A 7,308-nucleotide genomic window follows, 5' to 3' on the forward strand; every position below is an offset into this window, starting at 1 on the left:
TCTCTCTCTCTCTCTCTCTCTCTCTCTCTCTCTCTCTCTCTCTCCCCTCTCTTCCTCCCTCCCTCTCTCCCTCTCTCCCTCTGTAGAACTCTGAAGAGAATCAAAACATTGTTAATTACTGGCTTCTATAGGGACCTGCCCTGCTCTGACGAGATTCACTAGCCTTCTAGAAGGTGCCTGCCTCCACCATGAAGATATTTATAACCAAGGCAGAGGATAGATAGCTCCCATGCTAGGAGTCAAACTTCCCTGGTCAGGGTGTTGTATGAAAGTACTCACGATGCACTGTCTCTCAATGTCATACCTTAATTACTTGATTGTTCCCCTGTTTGTGAGATGATCTGCTAGTCATTGTGCTCCCCCAAATACTCAGACTACCTTTTAACTGTTCCTATATCAACAGCATGGGGGCCTGTAGAGTGACCATCAGCCTCTGTGCTCCATTCTAGCTACATGTCCATCTGTTCCTTCCAGCTTGGCCTGAACACATTGCCTGTGACTGTGACTTTGTCTCTGTGTGCAGAATACACACATTCTCCCTTTTTTCTACATTAATTGACTTCTATGACCCCCAGTTATGAGTCCTTTCTTGGCCATTCACTTTTCACTCACAATCACACCCATGGATTTTACGGCCACTTCCACACTGGCCATTGTTAAGTTTGGGTCTCCATCCCAAACCCCTTTCCTAGTTCCAGACCTGTAGAGCGGACTGCTGGCTTGATATCTCTATCTGGAAGTTCCAGACACAATTTAACATCAACCTATCTAAAAATATATTTTTCCCCTCTCCCAAATTTGTTCTTTTCATTCACTTTCTCAATCTATGGTGGCACAATCTGCCTGGTTATCTGTGTTAACATTTGCTGTGGCTGTGAGTGACAGAAACCAAAAGAACAGTGGCTTAGACAAAATAGAAGTTTAATTTTCCTGCATGTAAATGAAAGTGCTTCAGGGGTGATTTGGGAGCTCGGTAATCATCAGGGACCCAAGTCCTTTCAATCTCGCTGCTCTACCCTCCTCCATATGCAGTTTCTACCTTGTGTTCCAAGATGGCTGCTCCATCTCTAGCCATCACGCTGCACTCCATTCACCAAAATAGGAGAAAGAGGAGGAGAAGGGCATGCTCAGGTTCATTAAGGACTCATGATGGGAGTTTCACGTACCACTTTCACTTACAACCGCTGGCCAGAACTTAGTCACTTGGCCTCAAAAAAGGTTCAGAAATATGGGCTTCTCCCATTTCCATTAAAATTCAAGGCTTCTACTACTAGGAAAGATGGACATCATGTAATTCTGGGAAACAACTAGCGAGAAATATGGGAGTCATTCTCATCTCCTGCCTTTTCCTTACCCTCTGCCTCCAAGATCAACATTTCTCTCACAATTCAATCTCCTAAATTGCTCTCAAGTGTACTCAGGCCCCATATTTCACAGACTATTACAAAAACCTTCTGAACAAGTTCTCTGAGTTTAGTCTCACGGTCCCCTATACATGCAATCCACTCACAACAGGTCACTAAAGTTTTCTTTCAAATGTGGAAATTTAATGATCTCTTGTTTGATTGTCGATTGCCTTCAGAACAAAGTCCAAATTCCTGGAAGTGGTATATAAGCCCACCTCTCCCTGACATTACCCTATGCTCCAGTCATAGAAAACTTGCAGTCCCTGGAAGACAAGACACTGTTCCATGCCCCTTAGTTTTTCCATGTTGTTCCTTTTCCCTAGAATGTCCTTCTTTCCTTGTTTTGATAAATAAACACCTACTTCCTCTCCCAGTTTCAGCACAGGCTTCACCTGCTCTTTGAGGTCTCTTCGGACTCCCCCAGGCTAAACTGTGTGACCCCATAGCACCTGCAGCAACCTCCATATAAGCACATTGCCTTGGCATTGGAGGTTTACAGTTCTAGAACATGAGTTCCAAGGTTGTGCCTTATTTATCTTTGAACGCTTAACCTCCAAGAACAGTGACTAGTCCAGAGCAGGGTTTCAATGGATGTGTATTGAACAAGTGAAAAAAATAAAATACCTAAACTTGTTAGGATTGTGTGCAAAGTTAGAGTAAATAGACTGAGTTAAGGCTTTAGGACCTTTCCTATATAAGAAGTGAATAAACTTAATATATAAACTCAAACGATTTACTCGGAGTACTTGATCCTTTTCAGTTGCTTTCTGATTGTTAACTGTGCTATGAGTAATTGACATCATTAGAGAAGTGACTTCTCAATATGTAGTGTTATTACAATATACTCAAAATTCAGTATAAGGCATGCAGCATAAAAAAGAATTAAACATTATAATTCTCACCTTGAAGTCTATTGATAAACATCCTGGACAGGAGTCAGACAACCTTCCTCCTAGCACTGGCTCAGCAGCTAGCTTGGACAGGTCAATGAACTTTTCTGGGTTTCAGTTGCCTGCAAATGATAGATTGGAAAAAGATGATGTCTAAGTTCTCCTCCAGCTCATACATGCTATAATTGTGTAAAGCCACGCTCTGAAAAGGTGGTGATGTGTTTTCATTACAGAGCATTTTCTGCCTTGGGTATTTTATTCTGACTCAGGAAAAGAAACTCAGGATCTCTTAGAAGAAAGATCATGAATGCAGGGGAGTAAGGTCCAGGTAAAGATGGTCTTAAAACAGCAGAGCAATAGAGTCACAGTAGAAAATGAGGTTTGTGAACCAGCATCTCTTTTCTCCCTCTCTCCTTACACTGTCCTATTTATTTTTTTAGGGCAAGAGATGAAAGTAGGTTGGGCTGGGAGGGGGATGGGCAAAGGGGCATCCTGCAGCTGCAGTTTCCTTTCATGTCCCCCTTAAACCTAGTGACAGGATGGAGGAAAAGCTAATTGAGGTGAGATGACTCCTAATGTGCCTGAGGGTCCTAAGTCTTTTCATCTCCCTTTTCCCTCTGAACATTTCAAATATGCATAATGACAAACACCAAGACTGCAATCCTGACAGGGCTGGGCTGAGCATTTTTCTACTGGAAATATATGCTTTCTAGACTCTGGGGCCTGGGGGGTTTTGCGAGGGAAGACTGAGGACTCTGGCTGCCTCTCTTCCAGATGAAAAGGCAGCTGCCTTTGGAATTTCTGTGTTGGTGGTTTGACAGACATGAAGGTGGAAATACCTGTGATTGAGAAAGCAAATGAGAGGCTGATTTCTCCTAAAAGAGATGGGAGTTGCACTCTCTGAGGAATGCAGTGTGACGTGGGAGTGTCTGAACTAGTCCCTAGAAGGTTCTAATGGGATTCTCTCCTTCAATAACTTTTTTAAGCCCTGAGGCTCTGTCATACAAGGCTACATTCTGCTGAGTGTGCCCCTGAGATGGTTAATAAATAGCTCTGTTCTTAGCTCTTAGCAGGCAGGAGTTTTCTGTTGTTCCAACACTTACTCTCCTGTTAGATTTTCTCCAGGATGTTTGGATTCTTGGTTGTCCGTTTTTTGTTTTGTTTTTGATAGTTTATGTGGTAAAGGGATGGGATGGTCTTCGGAGAAGACTCCCCCCTCCCCCCCTTGTCCCCCACCCGCCCCAACCTTCCAGTCTTCTCATTACATTGGGGAATTTGCCAGAAGGGGAGCGATTAGCTCTACCAAATAAGTGGCTGTGTCCTTTGTAATGGTCTTTACTGCAAATAATTACCCTTGACCTCTTCACCTCAGACTGGATTGGCGCCATATTATTTGCAAAGTACTTTTTCAAGCCCTAATTTCTCTGCACTTGGAAACTAGGCATCTGGACAAATGCTGCAGTAAGTAGCAGGGCCAGTGGGTGCATTCTCAGCCTTCCCAGTATCAATTCTCTCTGTGGGGCTCCCATGATAGGTGGGCTATCTTCCCAATGCCTTTTATATTCACCTGGCCATTCTCCCTCTAATGTTTACATTTTATTTTATTTATTTATTATTCTAGACGACTATTAAATTCGCATGGCATGAAATGGAAACGGTACAAGAATATGTGGTGAAAACTCTCCTTCTTACCCCTGTCCCCCAGCCTATCTATCCTCCTTTCCAGAGATAACGATTGTTACTGGCTTTTCTGAATCCTTTCAAAAATATTCCATATTTATATAAGCAATTATGTGTATAGCCTATTTTTGTTTCTCTGTAAACCCAAATGGTAGCACATTATCCACAGCCTGCCCCTTGCTTGACTGACTTATGCATCTTAGAGCTTTTTCCATCATCAGTTTGCATACACACACCTCATTCTTTTTTTATGGCTGTACAGTATTACATGGCATGGATGTGCCATAATATATTTAACCAACTATGAGGCTATTTTTAACTTTAGAATCATGTGTATAGAACACATTGCTGCAGGGAACTGCATCATTGCACAGTTTCCCTCTCTCCTGTTAGGGTAAATGTGGTCTATTGGCCTCCTCCTCTTACCAGAGATAGAAAGGGTCCATGGTAAATGTCACAGGAAGGAATTCCAGGACTACCAAAATATTAATATATGCAAAATAAGCCAAGCAAACCAAAGATTTAGTAAAGAAATAAATAGTCCAGTATACTCTCAAAACGGCATGAGGGTGGACAGACCCAGGGGGAACAAAGAGCGTAGCTGCCTCAACAACAGAGAAATTTAGGATTATATTTGAATTAGGGCATGAAATATTCAGGGGTTGAGTCACAGGCGTTTCCAGGGCATGTCTTTGCTGACCACTCCCTCCCGTGGGGAGGAGGAATTCCCTTGTAGGGACTGCCATAGTGATACAGGGGGTGGAGATTTTTCCCTGCCTGCAGTGCTAATAGTGTTATGATCCATTACTATCAGCTGTAGCCACATCTTCTCTTAGGAATTTTCTCATCTCTCTTTTCTTTGCTTCCCCTCACGTCTTCCTTCTTTTCCTCCCCGCTGTCTCCCTGCAACCCTGTTCTTTCTGCCTATGGTAACACTCCCAGGGGCACTAAGTTTGTTGCTGAACTTCCCCTTAGCTTTAAGCCGGCAAAGCCCCTCACCTCTCTGCCTCCAGACTCCTGATACCTGGGATTTTTTTTTTGCTTTAGTGAGAAAGCTGGATTTCTAACCTCTTGACCTATATTATTTTATCAACAATACTATTTTTGTACAGTTTCTATTATTATGTTCTGGGAACGGGGAAAATGTGTTTCACCATTTCCAGGCCACTTAAAACTGTGACATGTCACTGGGAAGTCAAAGCAAGTAACTGCCATATTACCCTATTCCCTGGTGTCACACACATGTTGTCAGGCAGCTCCACTTACCTAGACACACATCACAGGTTACAGAGAAGTCACTAGAGTACCCAGCTTTGTTTTAGGAGTTGGAAGATAATATTCTTATATTTATAGTGGCTATCATTTCCTTTACAGCTCAGCAATGTATATGGGGCTCAGACTGAGCTTCCCAGGCCAGGAATCATCTGCCTTATTCATCTTATTTCCTTCAGTGCCTATCACAGTGCCTGCTATCTAGTGAGTATTTGCTATAGGCTTAAGGATTTGGGTATTTGGAAAAAAAATATTAGAAAAGATAAATCATGTTAAATTTTACGTAAGGCCCTTGTATTCTGTCAGGGTTTGATCAGAGAAGCAAAACCATAAACAATTACGTAAAACCAGGGATTTCTTGCAAGAATTTGACCTTATATAATCAAGGAAGCTGATTAAATGTTTTTTTGCTTTGTTTTTGTTTTTTTATGGCTGTTGCCTCTACACGAGGTACTGGGTCTGATGTCAGCAGGACTGGCAATCACGAAAGAAAGATGGAGACAAAGACAAGCTAGTACTTGTGTGAGTCTCAAACTGCCTCCAGCCTCTAGTTCAGTGATACAGTGACATGCAAAAGAACCTGGCTCCCTTCATCACCAAGTGGAACATAGAGTTGACACAGACGTCAGAGAAACTGAGGACATAGTTGGAGCTAGAGGAACCGCAGACGTGACTGTTGCCCCAGATAATGCATACACTGGCCCAGGGCTTGGAGATGCTGTAGAGGGTCTGGCAGGAGCTAGAGGAGCTGTGAGCCCAGCTGCTGTCCTATACAAACAGGGTGAGCTAACAGATCAGCAAAAACACGTGGTAATTGCAACTGTAACCTGCACTGTAACCCATCAAAAGTGTTTGCTTTCTTCTGATATTACCCCAAATCAGGCTCTCTAAAAATAAGCATTCAGATTATAAATTAGCTTCCCAATTTAATCTTCAGTATCTACAGAAAGGCAAAGAAGAATTATATATTTTTTAATGAATTTTATATTTTTCCACTGCTCCCAAAGATAGTATTTTTATCCTCATGAGAAACCCATGATTTTACTGGGAATACGATAAACACTTCCCCTGAAAGAATCTACTTATTTTTTCTAGATTATATCATAGAGTGCAGTTTAGGCAGGAAAAAAAATACAATTGTGTGCTTCCAGTAGCTGTTTCTTCTTAGTCAAGTATTTTTTTCAGCCCACTCCAGGTTAAAAAAATGTTGTGCATATGAATTTTTTTCCCCCTCTTCTTCTTGAATTTACTTCGGGCTCTATCTCTATTCATTTCATTCTTATAGTTTCTAAAAACAGTAAAACATCCTGATAGTAGATCTCAGAGAATCCATTAATGCTTTAAAAAGAAAATATTTTTAGTCCATTCCAAAGCTGCTCAGTTCTATTCAGACACCATGGTAGATTGCACAATTGTTCCCAATTTTTCACTCCTCCTTGTACCCCATCTTTGCTGTGTCAGTTTGTAGTTCCTTTGATTACAGGGACAAAGTCCATTTCCTATGCACTTGATTTGGGGCTTGGCCATATTACTTGAGTTGGCCAATAGCATGTTGACAGAAGCAACAGTGGCCAGTTCTGACCTGTGCCTCAAATGATCTTATATCTTTTGCTTGCCCTCTTGTACCTCTGATGTGTCATGAGAAGAGCTTGTCCCAGGGAATGCAACCCCTCAGACTCTTCCCCCAAATGAACAAACAAGGAGCAGAGCTGCTCTAGGTAACCTGAAAATCTGTGAAAACAAATGACCTCTGTTTGAAGCCAATGAGTTTTGGGGTGGTTTGTTACATATTGGGTTGTCAGAAAAGTCATGATGTATTTTGTCTATGTTTTTCAAAGGTCATTTATTTATATAAAGCACAAAGATCAATCAATGATATATTGCCCATGTTGTTTGATAACCTTTTGCCATCTTTCAGTGAGCTTCACAATTCCTCGTTCACAAAAGGACATGTCTTTATTTGCAAAAAACTAAACAAGGTACTGATTTACACTCTCATCTGAATTGAATGTTGTACCATGCAAGGAGTTTTGAAAAGAGCGAGACAAGTGGAAGTCTGA

At 41.7% G+C, this 7,308-nt stretch overlaps 1 protein-coding gene across 1 annotated transcript in view; it reads right to left on the reverse strand.

Moving 5' to 3' along the window:
* The window catches only part of LOC109395249 (translation initiation factor IF-2-like), a 395,555-nt gene that overhangs the window by 98,904 nt on the left and 289,343 nt on the right, over window positions 1-7,308 (reverse strand). Inside the window, exon 3 of the mRNA XM_019666111.1 lies at window positions 2,309-2,418. The gene's annotated coding sequence lies outside the window, so the exon portion shown is untranslated. The remainder of the gene's footprint in view (window positions 1-2,308; window positions 2,419-7,308) is intronic.

The sequence above is a fragment of the Hipposideros armiger genome, unplaced genomic scaffold (genome assembly GCF_001890085.2).
Source record: "Hipposideros armiger isolate ML-2016 unplaced genomic scaffold, ASM189008v1 scaffold_13, whole genome shotgun sequence".
In the NCBI taxonomy this organism is placed as follows: Eukaryota; Metazoa; Chordata; class Mammalia; order Chiroptera; family Hipposideridae; genus Hipposideros; species Hipposideros armiger.